At 44.8% G+C, this 23,594-nt stretch overlaps 1 protein-coding gene across 1 annotated transcript in view; it reads left to right on the top strand.

Moving 5' to 3' along the window:
• PRELID3A (PRELI domain containing 3A) overlaps nucleotides 1-21,847 on the top strand; it is a 133,061-nt gene extending 111,214 nt beyond the window's left edge. The window contains exon 7 of the mRNA XM_063923431.1: nucleotides 21,658-21,847. The gene's annotated coding sequence lies outside the window, so the exon portion shown is untranslated. The remainder of the gene's footprint in view (nucleotides 1-21,657) is intronic.
• Nucleotides 21,848-23,594: the final 1,747 nt, after the last annotated feature.

Below are 23,594 nucleotides of genomic sequence, written 5' to 3'. Positions count from 1 at the left end.
GGAGGTGTTACATATTTCTGATACTACAAGTACCACAAAAAAGGGTATTATGTGGGGTGTGAAAAAACTACCTGTAGTTTTTCCTGAATCAGATAAATTAAATGAAGTGTGTGATGATGCGTGGGTTTCCCCCGATAGAAAATTATTGGCGTTATACCCTTTCCCGCCAGAAGTTAGGGCGCGTTGGGAAACACCCCCTAGGGTGGATAAGGCGCTCACACGCTTATAAAAACAAGTGGCGTTACCGTCTCCAGATACGGCCGCCCTCAAGGAGCCAGCTGATAGGAGGCTGGAAAATATCCTAAAAAGTATATACACACATACTGGTGTTATACTGCGACCAGCGATCGCCTCAGCCTGGATGTGCAGCGCTGGGGTGGCTTGGTCGGATTCCCTGACTGAAAATATTGATACCCTTGACAGGGACAGTATTTTATTGACTATAGAGCATTTAAAGGATGCATTTCTATATATGCGAGATGCACAGAGGGATATTTGCAATCTGGCATCAAGAGTAAGTGCGATGTCCATGTCTGCCAGAAGATGTTTATGGACACGACAGTGGTCAGGTGATGCAGATTCCAAACGGCACATGGAAGTATTGCCGTATAAAGGGGAGGAGTTATTTGGGGTCGGTCCATCGGACCTGGTGGCCACGGCAACAGCTGGAAAATCCACCTTTTTTACCCCAAGTCACATCTCAGCAGAAAAAGACACCGTCTTTTCAGCCTCAGTCCTTTCGTCCCCATAAGGGCAAGCGGGCAAAAGGCCAGTCATATCTGCCCAGGGGTAGAGGAAAGGGAAGAAGACTGCAGCAGGCAGCCCCTTCCCAGGAACAGAAGCCCTCCACCGCTTCTGCCAAGTCCTCAGCATGACGCTGGGGCCGTACAAGGGGGGTCGTCTCAAGAGTTTCAGCACGCAGTGGGCTCACTCGCAAGTGGACCCCTGGATCCTACAAGTAGTATCCCAGGGGTACAGATTGGAAATTCGAGACGTCTCCCCCTCGCAGGTTCCTGAAGTCTGCTTTACCAACGTCTCCCTCCGACAGGGAGGCAGTATTGGAAACAATTCACAAGCTGTATTCCCAGCAGGTGATAATCAAAGTACCCCTCCTACAACAAGGAAAGGGGTATTATTCCACACTATTTGTGGTACTGAAGCCAGACGGCTCGGTGAGACCTATTCTAAATCTGAAATCTTTGAACACTTACATACAAAGGTTCAAATCAAGATGGAGTCACTCAGAGCAGTGATAGCGAACCAGGAAGAAGGGGACTATATGGTGTCCCTGGACATCAAGGATGATTACCTCCATGTCCCAATTTGCCCTTCTCACCAAGGGTACCTCAGGTTCGTGGTACAGAACTGTCACTATCAGTTTCAGACGCTGCCGTTTGGATTGTCCACGGCACCCCGGGTCTTTACCAAGGTAATGGCCGAAATGATGATTCTTCTTCAAAGAAAAGGCGTCTTAATTATCCCTTACTTGGACGATCTCCTGATAAGGGCAAGGTCCAGAGAACAGTTGGAGGTCGGAGTAGCACTATCTCAAGTAGTTCTACGACAGCACGGGTGGATTCTAAATATTCCAAAATCGCAGCTGATTCCGACGACACCTCTACTGTTCCTAGGGATGATTCTGGACACAGTCCAGAAAAAGGTGTTTCTCCCGGAGGAGAAAGCCAGGGAGTTATCCGAGCTAGTCAGAAACCTCCTAAAACCAGGCCAAGTGTCAGTGCATCAATGCACAAGAGTCCTGGGAAAAATGGTGGCTTCTTACGAAGCGATTCCATTCGGCAGATTTCACGCAAGAATTTTTCAGTGGGATCTGCTGGACGATTGGTCCGGATCGCATCTTCAGATGCATCAGCGGATAATCCTGTCTCCAAGGACAAGGGTGTCTCTTCTGTGGTGGCTGCAGAGTGCTCATCTACTAGAGGGCAGCAGATTCGGCATTCAGGACTGGGTCCTGGTGACCACGGATGCCAGCCTGAGAGGCTGGGGAGCAGTCACACAGGGAAGAAATTTCCAAGGAGTGTGGTCAAGTCTGGAGACTTCTCTCCACATAAATATACTGGAGCTAAGGGCAATTTACAATGCTCTGAGCCTAGGAAGACCTCTGCTTCAAAGTCAACCGGTGCTGATCCAGTCGGACAACATCACGGCAGTTGCCCACGTAAACAGACAGGGCGGCACAAGAAGCAGGAGGGAAATGGCAGCAAGGATTCTTCGCGGGGCGAAAAATCATGTGATAACACTGTCAGCGGTGTTCATTCCGGGAGTGGACAACTGGGAAGCAGACTTCCTCAGCAGGCACGACCTCCACCCGGGAGAGTGGGGACTTCATCTGGAAGTCTTCCACATGATTGTGAACCGTTGGGAAAGACCAAAGGTGGACATGATGGAGTCCCGTCTGAACAAAAAACTGGACAGGTATTGCGCCAGGTCAAGAGACCCTCAGGCAATAGCTGGGACGCTCTGGTAACACCGTGGGTGTACCAGTCGGTGTATGTGTTCCCTCCTCTGCCTCTCATACCCAAGGTACTGAGAATTATAAGACGGAGAGGAGTAAGAACTATACTCGTGGCTCCGGATTGGCCAAGAAGGACTTGGTACCCGGAACTTCAAGAGATACTAAGAAGGGACTTGCTTCAGCAAGGATCATGTCTGTTCCAAGACTTACCGCGGCTGCGTTTGACGGCATGGCGGTTGAACGCCGGATCCTAAGGGAAAAAGGCATTCCGGAAGAGGTCATCCCTACCCTGGTCAGAGCCAGGAAGGAGGTGACCGCACAACATTATCACCGCATTTGGCGAAAATATGTTGCATGGTGTGAGGCCAGGAAGGCCCCCACGGAGGAATTTCAACTCGGTCGATTCCTGCATTTCCTACAAACAGGAGTGTCTATGGGCCTCAAATTGGGGTCCATTAAGGTTCAAATTTCGGCCCTGTCGATTTTCTTCCAGAAAGAATTGGCTTTAGTTCCTGAAGTCCAGAAATTTGTCAAGGGAGTACTGCATATACAACCCCCTTTTGTGCCTCCAGTGGCACTGTGGGATCTCAACGTAGTTCTGGGATTCCTCAAATCACATTGGTTTAAACCGCTCAAATCTGTGGATTTGAAATATCTCACATGGAAAGTGACCATGCTGTTGGCCCTGGCCTCGGCCAGGCGAGTGTCAGAATTGGCGGCTTTGTCTCACAAAAGCCCATATCTGATTGTCCATTCGGACAGGGCAGAGCTGCGGACTCGTCCCCAGTTTCTCCCTAAGGTGGTGTCAGCGTTTCAACTGAACCAGCTTATTGTGGTACCTGCGGCTACTAGGGACTTGGAGGACTCCAAGTTGCTAGATGTTGTCAGGGCCCTGAAAATATAGGTTTCCAGGACGGCTGGAGTCAGGAAAACTGACTTGCTGTTATCCTGTATGCACCCAACAAACTGGGTGCTCTTGCTTCTAAGCAGACGATTGCTAGTTGGATGTGTAGTACAATTCAGCTTGCACATTCTGTGGCAGGCCTGCCACAGCCAAAATATGTAAATGCCCATTCCACAAGGAAGGTGGGCTCATCTTGGGCGGCTGCCCGAGGGGTCTCGGCTTTACAACTTTGCCGAGCTGCTACTTGGTCAGGGGCAAACACGTTTGCAAAATTCTACAAATTTGATACCCTGGCTGAGGAGGACCTGGAGTCATTCGGTGCTGCAGAGTCATCCGCACTCTCCCGCCCGTTTGGGAGCTTTGGTATAATCCCCATGGTCCTTACGGAGTCCCCAGCATCCACTTAGGACGTCAGAGAAAATAAGAATTTACTTACCGATAATTCTATTTCTCATAGTCCGTAGTGGATGCTGGGCGCCCATCCCAAGTGCGGATTGTCTGCAATACTTGTGCATAGTTATTGTTACAAAAATCGAGTTATTATTGTTGTGAGCCATCTTTTCAGAGGCTCCGCTGTTATCATACTGTTAACTGGGTTCAGATCACAGGTTGTACAGTGTGATTGGTGTGGCTGGTATGAGTCTTACCCGGGATTCAAAATCCTTCCTTATTGTGTACGCTCGTCCGGGCACAGTATCCTAACTGAGGCTTGGAGGAGGGTCATAGGGGGAGGAGCCAGTGCACACCACCTGATCCTAAAGCTTTTACTTTTGTGCCCTGTCTCCTGCGGAGCCGCTATTCCCCATGGTCCTTACGGAGTCCCCAGCATCCACTACGGACTACGAGAAATAGAATTATCGGTAAGTAAATTCTTATTTTTTTACTTTTTCATACTTTACCATCCACATGGACTACGATTGGGAATAGTAAACTGCGCTCGGCACCTTGCCCACTTGCGAGCCATGCAAGGGGACCCGGTACACTAATTGGGGTTCCTGGTCATGTTACGGAACAAATGACACCAAGCTTGGCACAGGTTACTATTCCCAATCTTAGTCCGCGTGGATGGTAAAGTATGAAAAAGGTAAAAATCGGTACTTGGTTGCTCTCTGCAATGATTCAGTAAATGAGTCCGTAAAGTACACAAGTACCGAAGTACCGAAAAATGTCACTCTAGTTGGGAATCACAACCATGTCCTCAGAATTCAATCAGCATTGAACCTAGGACCTCTGTGTTATTGGACAATATGCCTAAAGGCCCATATAGACGGGCCGATGTGGGGGAGATGTGTGCTGAGCGAACCGCTCAGCACACATCTCTCCCGCCGCTCAGCACAGCGCGATCTGTGCTGAGCGTGCAGGGGCCGCTCATTTCTCCCAGCGGTTGAAGTGAGCGACCCGCTAGATTGGCCTGCATGCAGGCCAATCTAGCACCAGCGATAGCGATGCGCGGGGCTGCGCATCGCTATCGCTATTAGGGCTACACACGGAGCGATCTTGCTGAAAATCTAAGCAATCTAGTCAGATTGCTTAGATTATCGCTCCGTGTGTACCCCCCTTATCACTGCAGCTTCAACAAAAAAGTGGTTCTACTGTATGGTGGCTCTGTTAAGGTTACAGAGGACGACCCTGTTTGGGCACGGAGCAAGGGGTACCTGGGGGAACATACTGGTCACAAACATTCAATGCCAGATCCTCAGAGACCTCCTCTCTGTGTATGGGAGGGGAGAGGTGATTGGAGGAGAGGTGTATAATGAGAATGATAGACGGAGGGGAGGGATAGAGAGGCAGGCGCTTGCTTTTTTATAGGCTGAGGGGACAGCCCTGTCAGTGAGGCAGCTACACAGCTGCCTCTTCTCCTCATTTTTCTGAATGGTCTTTTCCTGCTGGTGGCTTGGCCCCGACCCCCGCTTGAGACACTTTATTATTGTCAGCGGGAGACAGCGCTTTCATTGCCTCCCATCCACAGTTGCCTGCATTTTTACAGCCAAAATGATAAGAAAAATGTAGCAAATCAGAGCATTAGAATATTAAGAGCACCACAGAGGGATCCATTTATGGAAACTGTTCTACTGATAACAGATGTTGCCCATAGCAACTAATAAAATTCTGCATTTGCTTTAAGACAGGTGATGAAAGCAAACATCTTATTGACTACTTTGTGCTACACCACCTTACCTACACAGTTACCTGTAGAACAGTAATATATGTCCCTCTCAAACTGCAGCTCAGCCAATCCGTGTGTGCATGTATAGGGAAGTTTGAAGCAGGGACTTGCAGTCCCTGTCATAATCTTTATAATAATACAAAGAAGATACTTATAACACACATTCTGTGTCATATATATCATCTTTGTATTTCTAGCCCTGTGTACTTAACTGACGCACGTCTGTGTGTAACCAGTTTTGAAGAATAAATACAGTAAGTGCTTAGACCTAGTCAGACAAATCTAATACAATTATTTTTCTTTTAGAAAGTAATGCATTATGAGTTATTTGTGTCCTTATGGATGTAAATGTTTTCAGTGCTATATTAAATGTACATGTTGATGACTGCAGAGCTGAAATTAGACATTTTGGTGCCCTGTACCGTAAGGAACATTGGTTATTTCCTCCCCGTGGGGGAAGGGGTGTGCCAAATCTGGCCTTTCCAGTACAGTGATGGAGGGGAACCGATCCCTTTGTATAAACTGACTGAGTGTGACTGCCAAATAAAGCGTGAATCCAATGGCTGCAGTGATGATACACAATGATTATGCAGCATAACGCTCCAGCTCTAGATGTAGGAGAGCACTGGGGAAGCTGGACCTGCAGCAGGAGTTGTCCATCAGAACAGCTGTGCACAGAGTAGATCACAGACTGAACTTAGAGAAAGAGTGTATGTACCCTGCACCCACAAGTGTACTTACCAGCAAGGGTACTCGAGGTTTGCTGGTAACACTGCGCCTGAGTCGGCAATCGGCTGTGTCCAGAGCTGAATTGAGGCTCTGCGGGGGCCCAGGACACTTAGAACAAGGGGTCCTCTATGGACTAAAAATAAAGATACCCCCTGCTGTATTGTATAGATATCAATAAAATGTCCTGACCCTTGTCCCCAAGCTGCTAACTGTTCACCAGACTCTATTCTACATACACTATGAATAGGATTGCAGCTGCGGTGGGATCCGCGTCCACCTGAGTGAGGCCCTGAGACTCCAAATCTATGTTTAGGCTGATAGTTTGTGTACATAATCACAAGTAAACTAAACACAGGAGGTAGTCACCTACAGTGTATAGTATAATAGCAGCCTGCTTCCCGTTACAGAGCTCAGAAAGCTTTATGGTGGTCCCCAGCTGAAAGCTGCATAGACTGTGAGACATGACATCACTTTAGAGTGTTCACTACCTGTAGTTATGTTAGTATCGGTGGACAGCATCAGAATCGTGGAATTGAGGGAGGAGACTGTATGGAAACTGTATATGAAAGGTGAGGAGTCTGTGCTGAGAGGTGGATGCAAGGAAACACAGGAATCAATGTCTGGGAACCAGTCACTCTGCACCATGCTTTACCCAAAGTGTCAGGGCACTTTATGGGTACCAGGTGGCACCCCCTCCATGCCTCTGCCTTAAATGTGTGGTTACCCCCTGCTCTGTCCCTGTGCCTAGGTACAGCCTCCCCTGTAGACATACTCTCACAGACAGCTCGCTCATCCGCAGTGGAGGCTTCTCACACACGCCACACGCCACTAGCCACACGCCACTAGCTTGGTCATCTCGCCTACCCCAGCACCTTCCACACTGCCACGAATATATAGTGAGTGGATGCATCGGGGCTGTGGGCACATGGAACTCATGGCCCCCTTAATCCGGCTCTGGCTGTGTAAAGTCTTGCTTAGGGACAGTGGGAGAGGTTGCTAGCGAGCAGAGGGGACTGAGGTGGAGTCGGCCAGGTGTCAAAGTCAGAAAAATATCTCTATGCACACTACCATATTTGCACCTCACACAGGTCCATGCTGCGCATGCGTACGCTCTCCCGTGCGTGCGCATACTCACAGTCGCGGGCACCCGCAGGCGCACGGTATGCGTATTTACGGTAGAGTTTATGTGATCGTAGCGTGCGACTCAATCGTTACATATTTTCAGTAATAATGTATTTTGTAGATCATGGTCCCTTTGATAGATTCTGAAAGTTTAGTTAACATAGCATGTTCCTGAACAGAGGGATCCCTCTTTGTATTGTACGAAGGGTCTAACAGGGGTCATACAGTGGTGTTTGGTACCCATCGGAAGAGTATTTAAATAGCAATATTCCGGTGTTGGTTTGGAGCAGATTAATCGCTCGTGCGAATAGTTATGGACATAAGAAGTTTATGTCCATTTACTATTATTTGTTCTTATTTAGTCATGCGGCGGGAAACTCAGTATCCCACCCACCTGAACAGTTGGAAATAGTCACAACCCACCTGTATGAATCAATCTATGACCTTTTGTTATAGTGCGAAGCCGAATTCCTGTGTCCAATGAACAATAAGATTGTAGGGACCATTGAATTGCATTGTGTGTGGGGCATAAATAGGCAGGCCGACCATATCCAGTGCACTCTCTTCAACGGTTCTCATTGCTGATAATCGGGAGCTGGATATCGAGGCGCATGCGATCGTTTCCCCTTGTGCGTAAGTGTTTCTCCGCAACTATATTGATCTTGTTATTGTGGACCAATCTCTCTCATTCTCTCTCTCTCTCTCTCCTTCTCTTTCTCTCTCATTTTCCTTTAAATTGTATTGTATTTCCTGTGTAGTTATCTGGTTAGGTAGTCTATGTTATATTGTAGTGTATGACTTGTATTGTGTTTAACTCTTTTGCAAGTATAGCATTCATAATATATATTTTAGGCGTTGGACCCTGAGTACGGTATCTGTGTGTTTCTTATAGTATTAAGTATTCTCAGAGCGTCGGTGACGCTCAAACAGCTTTTAAGGTAATAAGGTTATACTGTGTTGCATTTACTCTCTAACATTACACTAAGGTTTTACTGCACATTACACTGTTTATGGTTTTGATACAAAGGTTTAATATAGTGAGCGTCAGCGCCGCTGGTGATCTCCTCGTGGTCCCGATCGTTCGCTACGCTATAGCGAATCATTACGTTTGTTAACAGCCAATAACGTGCCTGCCTGTGATCTCTTGGCCGTGAGCGAACGTGACGCTTGAGCGTCTCGATCACGGCAAAGCGATTGTTACGCAACTAGCGTACCCTTACGGTACTTCATACGTAAATAGCGTACAGTGTTCTTAGACCTCATAAAGGGTATTATATATGATAAATATTTAGCTTTATCAATTGGCGGCTCGCCCGTCCTTCACATATCTACACTAGGTAATTTCAGCAGACATTATCCAGCAGCAAAGGGCGGGAGATCATATTCCTCGTAGTGCTGTTTGGATAAGCGTCTGCTTCTCTTAGTAAAGGGTGCTGAAGGAATCCGGGAACCGGAGGTAAGAACAAAACAATAGTGTCTTTTTAAAACTGTTTATTTTTCTGTCTTGCGTACACACGCACGCACACATATATATCTGCATTTCCTTTTCATTGGTGTATTTTTCGTATGTCACTCTCCTGTTTGCCAGTTCTATAGTTGATAAACGTATAAATTGTGTTACGGTGGATCTTTGCTTTGCGTACACGTGTCTCTAACAAAAGACTGAGACTTGCGTACGCAATCCAAGGGCCGACGCACGCAGCGTATATTACGCAACGGAGCGTACGGGTACGCCCACGTAACTCAAATCACAAGTTTTTTTTCTCTCCTCTCAACGCGATAAGTAGCGCCACGCGGTAAATAACGCCAGGCGATAAATCGCGCAAATTTTTTTTTTCCATTCGAAATTTAAATTAATAGATCCTTCTCCTAATTTGTAACACATCTGGTCTAAAGAGAAATTTCTGCGCAGAAATAGAAATAGAAACAAAAGTGTACATGTGGTGAGTGAGTGTGTTGTTTACAATTTTACAAATTGAACCACAAGAAAAGTCGAGTTCTCGTGAGGTACATGCGTGTAAGTGACGTACATGGTGGCTAGGGAGGCATCCCTGGTTAAATATACAATTTGAGCATTAGAGTGTAGCAGACCAGGAGGTCATACTGTAACAGACCAGGAGGTCATAGCAGACCAACAGGTTCAGGTACAGCAGACAAGGAAGTCCGCTATACAGTCCACAGGCACAACACCAAGAAAGGGTTGGTGCAACACCCATATAGGCCATATAAGCTCTGGCTGAAGGAATTCGCAGCCGAAATTTTCGATTCCACTGGTCGCTCAGTACATAAGATTAGTTGCTTGTGTACTAAACGATTGTACCGCACGTAATTGTGTGCATTAGTAAACCTGACCGGTACTATTTGTGTACGAAGGTCATAAACGCTATTTGTACATTCTAACGTGATTTGTGTAATTTTTTTTTATTTTAAGGGAAGTTCGCTGCTCACTCAGGAACTATCCAGCAACCAATAGTTACTGGAAAGAGTAAGTGTTCTTCGGAGCACCCTCACAGGTTCCAGTAAATAGAGGTTCAGGTCGCAGGGACCCTAGGTCGAGTACGCCAGCACCATATCGGTGTGATCAGGTCGTATTGGTCGGCGTGGGCGAGCGAGTGGGGTACTCGGTAAACCGCCACCGTCAGCCTATTTTGGACATTTGGTTTGCGTTAGGGTTGGTTAAATAAAGCAACACCTTCGAACTATGGGGGCCACTTGTTCAGGTAGGGGGCGATCAACCTCGGTTCGGGTTGATTCAGTGAACCGACCAATTGGGTCGGCAAGGTATGTAATGTGTGAGAAATACGGAAGTCACACAGAAGCTTTATGTGATGAATGGGAGAGAATGACAGTACATGACGGGGAGAAATTCCCAAGAGTAGGTAGCTTCAGCACAGAAGTGTTAACGAATTTAAGGAGAAGGATATGTCTCATTAAATCAACAAAGAGACGAATCAAACATTACGATTATTTGCAGTTGTGGCAGCAGGAAGGTGACATACAGAGAGGATTGGCTCAGGCGGCGGGATCTGGCTCAATCAGAAAACTGATAGCCACGGCCCCACCGCCACCATACATATCAGGAGAGAAATTGGTTGCGGAGAATGACGCACTAAGGTGTAACACACAAACACTTAGCAACTGTATAAATGTTAAAGATAATGTTAACAAATTAACCAACGCAAGTATTAACCCGTGCAAGTTGTACCCTGTTTTGAACTTTCCTCAGGAGTGTGATCAAGAAGACGAATCGGCAAAAATTTCAGCGCTCTCTCTAGCAGCCACCATAGCAGAGACCACAGTAGGCACAGCTCCACCCACGAGATTAGTAACAAAGGCCCCTAGCGGAGGGATAGGTGAGGTCGTATCTACAGGTAAGTACGGCACCATACACTATGCTGAAGCCATTTCACCACAGGCTGTAGAACCCACACAGAGTGATGTTGTTAGAGTTACTCCTGTTAGGGTAATAGCTGTTCCAAATGGGAAAACTGACACATCAGGGGTCACCCCTGTGAGGAACATTGCCATGTATAGCCCATTTTCCAGAATGGAATTAAGGACCATAGTGTCTGAATTCCCTGACCCTAGAAAAGACTTAGTTGCCAGTCAAAAATACATCAGAGACTTAGGTAACACTGTAGAGCCCAACAATAAAGACTGGCAGATATTGCTGAGAGCATGTTTACCCTCCAATGTTGACGCAACTCAATTTTTAGCTGATTGCGGATTAGATCAGGATGTACCTCTTACAGATGTGTACAACAAAGACAATGTAAAAAGAATAAACTTACAGTTAAAAGAATATTTCCCAGCGGTAGTCAGATGGAACAAGATATTCTCCATTAAACAGAAGGAGTCAGAGACAGCTGCAGAGTATTTTCACAGAGCATTATCAGAAATGGCAAAATACACAGGCATAGAGGACATTAAAACAAACATAAACCATCGAGAAGTAGCAGTATCGGTACTGATGGATGGTTTAAAAGAGTCATTGAAGACTAGGGTACAGACCACACAACCATGTTGGCGAGGTCTGTCTGTGGCTACTTTGAGAGAGGCTGCTATTGATCACGATAGGAACATCACCAGACACAGGGAACAACAAAGTGATAAGTTAATGGCCGTAAGTATACAGGCCCTGACCACAAGGCAGCCTTTGTTTGTATCACCAAACCCTGTGGGTAAGTCAAGTGTGGTTACTTGTTATTCTTGTCATAAACAGGGACACATGGCACGAGATTGTAGAGTAAAGAATGTACGGAACTCATACCAACCCCCTAGACAACGACACGACACACGACATTGGGAGCAAGGTCCACAGAAACGGAGTTATGAGCCACATGCAGGGGAAACAAAAAGATACCCCCCAAACAGAGATTGGCAAACCTCTGGTAGTTCCCAGCTAACTCCCTCACAAGTAGTTGCTGCCAGCGGGATTCAGGGAGGTCACCATACCCAATAGGGGTGTGGCCATACCTGTAATCTGCAGCCAGTAAAATTGATTGCAAGTCTTGGAAGTGAACCAGAAATTGCAATCAATGTAGCTGGTAAATCATTAAACTTTCTTGTAGACACAGGGGCGGCCAAATCAGTGATAAATTCGACAGTGGGCATGAGGACCACTGGTAGGACAATTCCAGCCGTGGGAGTAACGGGAGTAGTCCAGCATTACCCTGTTAGCAAACCAGCAGAGATTACAATAGGGCCTTTACATACCAAGCATTCCTTTTTGCTGGCTGCATCGGCACCGACCAATCTCCTGGGAAGAGACTTACTGTGTAAAATGGGGTGCGTCATTTATTGTACTCCTGAAGGTGTATTCTTGGACATACCTGAGAATCACGCTCAGGAAGTACGAGACATGTTAGACTCCCCGTCAAATTAATGTCACATACCACTATGACAAATAGGACTCCCTCCCAAGTAGAAGAAATGACATCTCAGATACCAGAGTCACTTTGGACTAAAGACACAGGACACTGGATTAATGGCAAACGTAGCTCCGGTAGTTGTACAAGTAAAAAATGGTAGGATAGCTCCAAAAATCCCACAGTACCCTCTGAAGCCAGAGGTGGAGTTAGGAGTTTACCCTTGCTACAACAGGGCATTCTGGTAAGAACGTCCAGCACTGCTAATAGTCCCATCTTCCCTGTGAAAAAGAGTGGGGGGAGGGGTTACCGGCTAGTGCAGGATCTAAGGGGGATTAACAAAATAGTTGAGAGTCAGTTCCCCGTAGTGCCAAATCCAGCTGTCATCCTAATGCAAATCCCTCCCACTGCGAAATTTTTCACTGTTATTGACCTCTGCTCCGCTTTCTTTTCGGTACCTCTGCACCCTGACAGTCAATATTTGTTTGCATTTACATACAGAGGAGTCCAATACACATGGACTCGATTACCACAAGGATTCATAGATAGCCCAAGTATATTTTCTCAGGCTTTGCATGATTGTTTACAGTCTTTCCAACCAGTGAGTGGATCAGTATTAATACAGTACGTGGATGATCTACTACTGTGTTCTGATTCATTGGAGGCATCCCTGAAGGATACGAAACAGCTCCTGTTTCATCTTTCAGACACAGGACACAAGGTTTCCAAAGACAAGTTGCAATTATGCCAAACTAGGGTAAAATATTTGGGACACTGTTTAACACAAGGACTGAGACACCTGACCGCTGATAGAATTCAAGCAATTAGAGACATGACTCTGCCACAAACCCAGCAACAGATCAGAACATTTTTAGGAATGTGTGGGTATTGCCGTAATTGGATCCCAGGGTTTTCCATTTTAGCGTTACCTTTGCAGGAAATGGTCTCCTCAAACAAACCTGATCGGATTTCGCATACAGACGAGTCTGAGGCAGCATTTGAGAGACTTAAACAGTGCCTAACGCAGGCACCAGCATTAGGTATGCCGGACTATGGGAAACCCTTTGAACTATACGGAACAGAAAGTGCTGGTTGCGCGGCAGGCGTACTAACCCAAAAGCACGGTGATGCCAGCAGGCCAGTAGCATATTACAGCGCTCAGCTAGACACGGTAGCGCGATCCCTCCCCACATGCTTGCGAAGCGTTGCTGCGATAGCATTGCTAGTAACGAAAAGCGAAGACGTCGTGCTAGGTCACAACCTCACAATTCATACACCGCATGCAGTGTCAGCCTTGTTAAATTCTGCCCAAACCAGGCACGTCTCAGCGCGGTTTACAAGATGGGAATTGGCACTAATGGCCCCCGTAAACATCACCATAAGGAGATGCAGTGCATTAAATCCTGCAACATATCTCCCAAGTGTGTCTGGACAGACCCAAAGGGTGGAGGATGAGAGTACTGGGGAAGGAGGATTTAATACAAAGGAAGATACTCATGATTGTATGGAATATTTGACCCAAAATTTTACCGCAAGGCCTGACATCAGTGACAACCCACTGGAAGATGCAGAACTTACGTTCTACACGGACGGTAGTTGTCATAGACAGACAGACTCGGGAGACTTGTGTACTGGATACGCAGTCGTAGATGACCAAGGCACCATAGAAGCGGAACCGCTAGGCCCACCTCACTCAGCCCAGGTTGCTGAACTGGTCGCCCTAACCAGAGCATGTGAATTGGCTAAGGGCAAATCAGCCAATATCTACACCGATTCTAGATACGCATTCGGGGTAGTCCATGATTTCGGAGCCCTATGGCGCCTCAGAAATTTCATGACGGCAGCTGGTACACCGGTAGCGCATGCAGCTCACATAAAAAGGCTTCTAACAGCGATACAGGAACCCGACAGAGTGGCTGTTATCAAATGTAAAGCACATACATATAGCCAAGACCCAGTATCGCTTGGTAACAGCCGAGCAGACGAAGCAGCTAAGTTAGCAGCTGCTACCCCCAGACAGACAGACACCACACAACTGATGGTATTTAATACCATCAACACACAGAAGTTGTGTGAGATGCAAAATTTGTGTTCCACACAGGAAAAGGCAGTCTGGAAGGCAAAGGGATATGGCCAGGAGTCCTCAGGACTCTGGACGGATGGACAAGGTAAACCGGTGGCCCCCAGAACATACCTTCCATGTTTGGCTGAGGCAGCTCACGGGCTGACTCATCTAGGCAAGGAAGGGATGTGCAAGTTGGTAAGAGCATATTGGTGCGCCCCAGGATTCTCCTCTCATGCGAGTAAAAGAGCCATGTCATGCCTTACCTGTTTGAGAAAGAATATTGGAAAGGCAATACCTACAGAACCATCCCATATCCCACCTGGCGGCGGCCCTTTCCAGGTAATACAGATTGACTTCATTCAATTACCCCCTTGTCGAAATTTGAAATATGTACTTGTTTGTATAGATGTTTTTTCAAATTGGGTCGAAGCATTTCCAGCGGCCACAAATACCGCTATGTTTACTGCTAAGAAAATTGTGCAGGAATTTGTATGTAGATATGGTACCCCTAGAATTATCGAAAGTGATAGGGGTACCCATTTTACAGGTGATGTCTTTCAAGGAATGTGTAAATTGATGGGAATTGATAGCAAGCTGCATACTCCATACCGTCCACAGGCGAGTGCGAAAGTGGAAAGAGTGAACAGCACTATTAAAAATAAACTGAGTAAAGTGATGGCAGAGACAGGATTGACATGGCCAGAAGCTTTACCCATTGTACTGTACAGCATCAGAACCACTCCCAGGTCCCCTCTTAATCTGTCTCCCTTTGAAATCTTGTTTGGTCGACAACCGCATGTTATGATTAACCCTCAGGATGATTTGAAGTGTAACAATGAAGTGACTGTAAAATACTTGATTAACATGAGTAAACAGTTAAGGAATCAAAATGATAATCTGAAGTTAGTGATTCCTGATTTACCAGATAGTAATTGTCATGACATTGAACCTGGGGATTATGTAATGATACGGAATTTTCTACGCTCAGGTTGCCTTATTGACAGATGGGAAGGACCATACCAGGTCTTATTGACTAGCACTACAGCATTGAAGGTTGCTGAGAGAGAGACGTGGGTTCATTCGTCCCACTGTAAGAAGGTTGCTGATCCAGAGAGGTCCCGTGATAAGGAACAGACGGTAGAGGTTGTATCACTGGAGTGTCTGTTCCAGGAAGATTGAGGCGGCACCTGAGCATTGAAAATCACAAGACCAAAAGCAGTTGTCGATCCCCTGTTCCCTTTTATTGTTTTTCTCCAATTTCCCATCCCATCTCCCTCAATTATTTTTTTCCCCCTCTCATTTTTCTTCGTCTCCTCCTATAAGATGGACTTGCCCCAAGAGACTGTGATCCGGATTTTCCTGTTGACCATGATGTTGACCAGAGCAGTCTGTTCCGGCGAGAGTACCATGGAGGTCGAGAGAGGTTCTGGAATGGGTTCTGATGATAAAGATGGAGGCGTAGTTTTCCGAGAACAACATAATCAACAAGCAAAGGCGAGTATCAGAAAACGATCCGATAGCATTGACCATAGAAGGAATTGTGAAGGATTGTTAGCTGAAGAAAACTGTATCTGTAGGCTCTGTAACAATGTCATTGAGGATGGGTGCATTAAGAAATGCCAATCCAGTTTTAATATCCATATGGACCGGCATCCATTGAGTGACTATCACTCCTTAGTGGGTAATGTGTTAAACAAAACAGATTGTTGGGTATGCTCTCAAGTACCTCAGGGTCATAGCAAATCAGGGCTAGTACCATTTCCTTTAACGATAGAGGAGGTACTTGAGTTAAATGGTGGGAGACCGGTGGACCGGAGGTTTAATATCTCCAGCCCTCCTAGTTTGAAGCTCCACCAATACCATGTGGATAGGTCCCTATTATGTTTCAACATCTCCAATCCCCGAAAACCGGGAAATTGGGAAGTGTCATGGAGTAACCACACCATGACCTTTTCGCATAGAGCAGATAGAATGCCTACAGATACAGAGCTTGTACGCCACATAGCCAGTAGAGGAAAATCTTTCCGGTATAGGTATACCTTAGGAAATAGGATTACTAAAGTTGGAGAGGTATCACCAGGATACTGTGCACATATCGTACAACCTGATACGTGTACTAAACAGATGGAAGAATTAGGGTTAGGAGATTTCACATGGAAGGTGTGTAATATGGTTATGTCCTACTCCGTCCCATATGTTCTCCCCGATGATGCATATTTCATATGCGGGAGAAAGGCGTACAAGTGGCTTGCCCCAAACTCTGAAGGATTGTGTTATATTGGAAAAGTACTGCCTGAAGTAATGACTGTATCACATGACAAAATGAAAGACATACACCGTGGTGCCCAAGCTCCTTATACTCACACCCATTACGAGCACGTTGTTAAAAGGCACCTGATAGAGAAGACAGAGCATCCGGCCTCTGATCTGATAAGTGAATCCACCGGGATTCAATTCTTAATCGCGTTAGATTTCACCCGCACCGCTAGAGGAGTGCTGAATTATAAATACATATCGGCGCTCGCAAATTTGTTAGATAATATCACTGAAATGTATGATGACACGTTTAGGTATACTGGAAGAGAACTTCAGGCTTACAAAACAGAACTGGTACAGCATAGAATGGTTCTCAATTACCTCACAGCAGTGACAGGCGGATATTGTGTCACACTGGCAACACAATACGGCGTGAAATGTTGCACATATATTACGAATAGCACCGAGGATCCGGTCGAGGTCATAGACCAAAAGATGGACGATATTCTCCAATTGAAGTGGGAATTTCGCAGGAGACACAATCTCACTCTTGCCGCTGTAGGTAATGAGCTGACTGGTTGGGTGTCATGGTTGAACCCGCGAAATTGGTTTTCTGGTTTAGGAGACTGGGCTCAAGGAGTCATAATGGATGTTGGGAAGTTTCTCCTATGTATCTTAGGTGTTGTCATATCGATTGGATTGATATTTAGATGCGGTCAGGCTTTAATGAAGTGCAATCATCGTACTAGGGTAATGAGTTTAAGGAGTGAGGAAACTGTAATTAACCTGGACTTGATTTATGACCCAAATGTAGAAACAATGATGTGATGAAAATGCGATTTCTACGGTCCGTTTCTTTCACCTGTTTTTCCGTTTCCTCCAAGGTAACAAGACCCACTTGGACGAGGAATTTGATGAGCCGATATACAGACAACAGAGGGATTAAAGAAGAAGTTTGACAATCTGATACACAGATTTTTGATGAACTATGCCATGGATCCCCAGTTTCCCTAGAAATTTTAAAATTACGCTAGCCCAACACTTTTGTAAATCTATGGACATTGACAGCTTTTGCTCGCACCTTATGGGCAAAAGCACAAAGAAGACTGCATTCAACAGACACCAAACAAGACCTCAATCGACGACTGTACATTTACCTGACATAGAATACCACCGCATTTACCGTAATTATGTCTTTTCTTCATTTCTACAACCCTCAGGTAATGACACACATAGTCGATAGGGAATACAGGCACAGATATCAGCAATCACATATCTCCCCCATTCATGTATCATCAACTAAAATGTGCTCCCCCATTTTGTTACAACCAAAGCCGAAAAGAGCTCGGTAAAGTTTGACAGCCCATCCACAGACCCGTACCACGGGATAAGAAGGAATTCACATGTATACTTCGCAATACCTCGAAGCTTGATTTAAAACACGTACGGCACGATGATACATGACCCCCAAGCACGGATTCATACACACATGCTTCTGCTATCTCACTAGGTCATACCCTTTTCCTACCATCTCCTCTCCTCCCCTACCCAACCATGTAAATGTATTAACCCCTGACATATATTTTTCTCTTTTTAAATGTTTTTAGAAGGTGGCAGTTATTATTGACTGCCAAAGGGTGGACTGTCAAAGTCAGAAAAATATCTCTATGCACACTACCATATTTGCACCTCCCACAGGTCCGTGCTGCGCATGCGTACGCTCTCCCGTGCGTGCGCATACTCACAGTCGCGGGCACCCGCAGGCGCACGGTATGCGTATTTACGGTAGAGTTTATGTGATCGTAGCGTGCGACTCAATCGTTACATATTTTCAGTAATAATGTATTTTGTAGATCATGGTCCCTTTGATAGATTCTGAAAGTTTAGTTAACATAGCATGTTCCTGAACAGAGGGATCCCTCTTTGTATTGTACGAAGGGTCTAACAGGGGTCATACAGTGGTGTTTGGTACCCATCGGAAGAGTATTTAAATAGCAATATTCCGGTGTTGGTTTGGAGCAGATTAATCGCTCGTGCGAATAGTTATGGACATAAGAAGTTTATGTCCATTTACTATTATTTGTTCTTATTTAGTCATGCGGCGGGAAACTCAGTATCCCACCCACCTGAACAGTTGGAAATAGTCACAACCCACCTGTATGAATCAACCTATGACCTTTTGTTATAGTGCGAAGCCGAATTCCTGTGTCCAATGAACAATAAGATTGTAGGGACCATTGAATTGCATTGTGTGTGGGGCATAAATAGGCAGGCCGACCATATCCAGTGCACTCTCTTCAACGGTTCTCATTGCTGATAATCGGGAGCTGGATATCGAGGCGCATGCGATCGTTTCCCCTTGTGCGTAAGTGTTTCTCCGCAACTATATTGATCTTCTTGTTATTGTGGGCCAATCTCTCTCATTCTCTCTCTCTCTCTCTCCTTCTCTTTCTCTCTCATTTTCCTTTAAATTGTATTGTATTTCCTGTGTAGTTATCTGGTTAGGTAGTCTATGTTATATTGTAGTGTATGACTTGTATTGTGTTTAACTCTTTTGCAAGTATAGCATTCATAATATATATTTTAGGCGTTGGACCCTGAGTACGGTATCTGTGTGTTTCTTATAGTATTAAGTATTCTCAGAGCGTCGGTGACGCTCAAACAGCTTTTAAGGTAATAAGGTTATACTGTGTTGCATTTACTCTCTAACATTACACTAAGGTTTTACTGCACATTACACTGTTTATGGTTTAGATACAAAGGTTTAATATAGTGAGCGTCAGCGCCGCTGGTGATCTCCTCGTGGTCCCGAGCGTTCGCTACGCTATAGCGAATCATTACGTTTGTTAACAGCCAATAACGTGCCTGCCTGTGATCTCTTGGCCGTGAGCGAACGTGACGCTTGAGTGTCTCGATCACGGCAAAGCGATTGTTACGCAACTAGCGTACCCTTACGGTACTTCATACGTAAATAGCGTACAGTGTTCTTAGACCTCATAAAGGGTATTATATATGATAAATATTTAGCTTTATCACAGGGAGGAGATAGGAAGGAGGGGGGTGACCAGGGAGGAGATAGGAAGGAGGGGGAAATGATCAGTCTCAGTGAGCAAGAGGAGAAACCGGTGATAAAAGGGAAGAAAGGGCAGAAACTTATTTCTTATCCGTTATGTTGGCAGGTTCTAGTGCAGGGGCCAGCTAAGAGAAGCGCTGCAAATGAGAATTATTAAAACCGTAAAATTGACAGGCACCGCCAAACAGCATCCCCAGCCTGGCGTCACTCTGTGCCGTGGCACATCGCACCACCCTAGTTACGGCCCTGGATGATTGAAGTTAACTGCTTATATTTCTTCCTCCTTCATTTTAATATGGCATATATTATAACATTGGGGCAGATTTATTAAGCTCGGTGAAGTGATAAAGTGGAAGGTGATAAAGGACCAGCCAATCAGATCCTAGCTACCATGTCACAGGCTGGGTTTGAAAAATGACAGGAGCTGACTGGCTGGTCCTTTATCACCTTCCAATTTATCACTTCACTGAGCTTAATAAATCTGCCCCATTGTACCTAGAACTGTGCCATCACCACATAAACCACCATGATATGGGCACGTCTTGCTTGTTAAAAGCTGAGAAACTTGTTACTGCCATCTTAATTCATCTACCCAAATAACCCTACAAAGTGACAAATTTCTTTTTAAGCTACTAGAAATCTTGATGAATAGATAAAATTCAATTTAGTTCAGTCCTTGTATCATTGTAGGTTCAACAATTCCTTGTGGACAAGGAAACTGTATACAAATATGAATAAAACAAGTATATTGTCAGTTAGATTAAATGACAGAGAATAGTAAAGCCAGTAGACAATTAGGGCCACATTCAATTACGCACAGTAGCTTGTAGATCCCGGGTTAAGTGCCCAGGACTATTCAATTGCAGCCCATGGTAAGCCCTCAGGCTGCACTTTCCGAGGTGTGAACAGAAATCAGCAGTGAGTAGGGCTTTCTGCCCTTACCGCGGGCGCCAGAAACGTGTTAGCCTATAGCTCTGAGCACTTAACCTGGAATACGTGGGTTAAGACGTGTTCAGCGTGGCCTTACCACGTACGCATATAGACTTGTAATTGAATAGCTCTGGGCTTTAAAGGCTGGAGCAATAAGCCCCCAGTAAGCACCGCGGCTAATTGCATTCAGCCCTTGGAATGAAAAATATTTGTTGGGATATAAATTGAGCAGCATGTATTTTATTCATAAATCATTTATAATACATGTTCTCTGTGTTTCAATTGCTTTTCGGCCCTTTCGATATTATATATCAACATTATGGTCCTGGTAACGTAAATGTTCATAAGGTACCTTGTGATGTAGGTGCCATTATGTCTAGTTCCCTAAAGATGTGGGCAGGTTTCTCTTTCAAAGTACTGGCAGGAGCTACTCACCATGATGGCTCAGTGGGCTTCATTGCAGTATGAGATGACATACAGTGCTGCACATTGCATTGCAAATTGATGCAGATAGACATTCATACTATAATGAGCTAATTAGCTCTTTGTATTTAAAGTCTGCTCCATTGCATTTTTAATATCCATTCATAGAATGTTTCACTGGTACAACCACACTATCCCTCCACTTACCGTAATGCTTTATCGAGTTGAGTTGAGGTTACTGACTGGATGACAGTGCTTCCACTTGTCACTACTTCTATCTATTCTGGCAGGCACCTCACAAATACCAGATGGTAAGGACCCTGTATTCCTGCTTGCTGTGGGAGGGGGTTTTACATTACAGGATTCATAAAGTCTCACGTTAATAAAAAGGTCATCTATAAAATTATACATTTCACCAAAATCCTCTTTGTAATTATTAATTTATTTTTGGCTTGATAACCAAATGGATTTGATCAATGTCTTGTTACAAACCTGAATTTTTTGTTTATTTTTTACACAAATGAATAACTTGTCAGGCGATATTGATATTTGTTCCTATTTCGAAGAAAATGAAATAAAAAAAAAACTGCTGCATTAATGGAGCTGTAACTGCAATTATTTGTAATTGGTCATTCTCTTCTATTTAGATTACACAGAGCACCACAAGGAGGAAGACGCATGGAAATAGCTTCTACAAAAGGAACATATCTTATATATGACCAACATTTTGTAACAACCACTTCATTTGTCTTATTTAAAAATATTTTTGGTTAATATTTTGTACATTTTTTTTAACAGACCATTATTTGCAATAAATGAGTAGTAATGTGTACTGAATAGCTGTTTTCCCTTTCATATTCATATCTGTTTGTTGTATCATATTGCACAGACGGATAGAGTGGAATACATACGATTTACCGGCGGACGGGGTTGCCGGCTGTCAGTATCCCGACTGCGCCACCCCATCTGCCAGAATGCAGGCAGCGGTGCGGGCACTAAGAGTCCTCTTGTGGGCTTGGTGGTTTGCTGCATGCGCCACAGGTTCTATTCCCACTCTATGGGTATTGTGGACACCCATGACTGGGAATAGGCCTGGTGCCACGGGATTCTGCCTGTCTGTATTTTGGCGCCGGGATCCTGACAGCTGGCATTTTAACTGCAGCCCGATATGGTATATGAGGCAGCACTCTTTCAGATCCATGATATGGTGCAGGGTTCATAGTAAATTCACAGTCTTCTATTCCTCATGCAATATGAAGTCAGAAGCAGCACTCAATTTTAAGTAGTCAGTTTTTATGTGAGTGTTGTTTATGACTTCAACTTGCTTGATGGCATAGAATACTATATATGTATATGGGGGTAATTCTGAGTTGATCGCAGCAGGAACTTTGTTAGCAGTTGGGCAAAACCATGTGCACTGCAGGGGAGGCAGATATAACATATGCAGAGAGAGATAGATTTGGGTGTGGTGAGTTAAATCTGCAATCTAAATTGCAGTGTAAAAATAAAGCAGCCAGTATTTACCCTGCACAGAAACAAAATAACCCACCCAAATCTAACTCTCTCTGCAAATGTTATATCTGCCCCCCTGCAGTGCACATGGTTTTGCCCAACTGCTAAAAAATTTCCTGCTGCGATCAACTTGGAATTACCCCCATTATACACACAATAGTGGGTGACTAGAGACTGAGATATGAAATGAATGAATGAAGGAAGCAGTAGTAGCAAATGAGATATGAAAGTCAGAGAAAACATTAAGATTAATAAATATGCGTCTGAAGACTTGTCCAGACTATGGAAACTAATGTAAATCTCTTATCCATTTATAACTTTAGGTGTGGGACCATACTTTTCCGTAGAAAAAAGCACTATGCCTTTTTTTTGGTTACTGTATGTAATAGATTTAGTTAACTTTTATCTTTTCGGCTGATAATGAAATACTGCACACAGCATGCTTTTGCTTTTCTTGTGAATGTTGAATGAATATCTTGGTGTAATTCAGTCACCAGGTTATCAAAACAATTTGACACAGCAGCAGCTTTGAAATGGCTGAAGGAAGAAGTAGTGGCTGAGATATCAAATGACTGAAGGAAGGCGTATTACTGACTGAGATATGAAATTACTAAATTAAGGTAGAGTACTGATTGAGATATGAAATGACTGAAGAAGGTGGAGTATTGACTGAGATGTGAAATGACTGAAGGAAGGCGGAGGACTAACTGCGATATGAAATGACTGAAGTAAGGTGGAGTACTGATTGAGATATGAAATGACTAAAGGAAAGTGGAGTACTGACTGAAATATGATATGACTGAAGGAAGGCGGAGTACTGACAGATGTGAAATGACTGAAGGAAGGTGGAGTACTGATTGAGATATGAAATGACTAAAGTAAGGTGGAGTACTGACAGATGTGAAATGACTGAAGGAAGGCGGAGTACTGATTGAGATATGAAATGACTGAAGGAAGCAAGCAAGTAAGAAATATCCTACCTACAACTACCGTTTCCTTCATTGATTTAATATCTCAAGAAGGATACGGTAGTAGTGACTAATAAATGAAATTAGTGAAGGAAAGAGTACTG

This window comes from Pseudophryne corroboree, chromosome 5 (genome assembly GCF_028390025.1).
Source record: "Pseudophryne corroboree isolate aPseCor3 chromosome 5, aPseCor3.hap2, whole genome shotgun sequence".
Classification (NCBI taxonomy): domain Eukaryota; kingdom Metazoa; phylum Chordata; class Amphibia; order Anura; family Myobatrachidae; genus Pseudophryne; species Pseudophryne corroboree.
The sequence above is the reverse complement of the archived record's forward strand: the minus strand, read 5'-3'. Positions and strand labels throughout refer to the sequence as shown.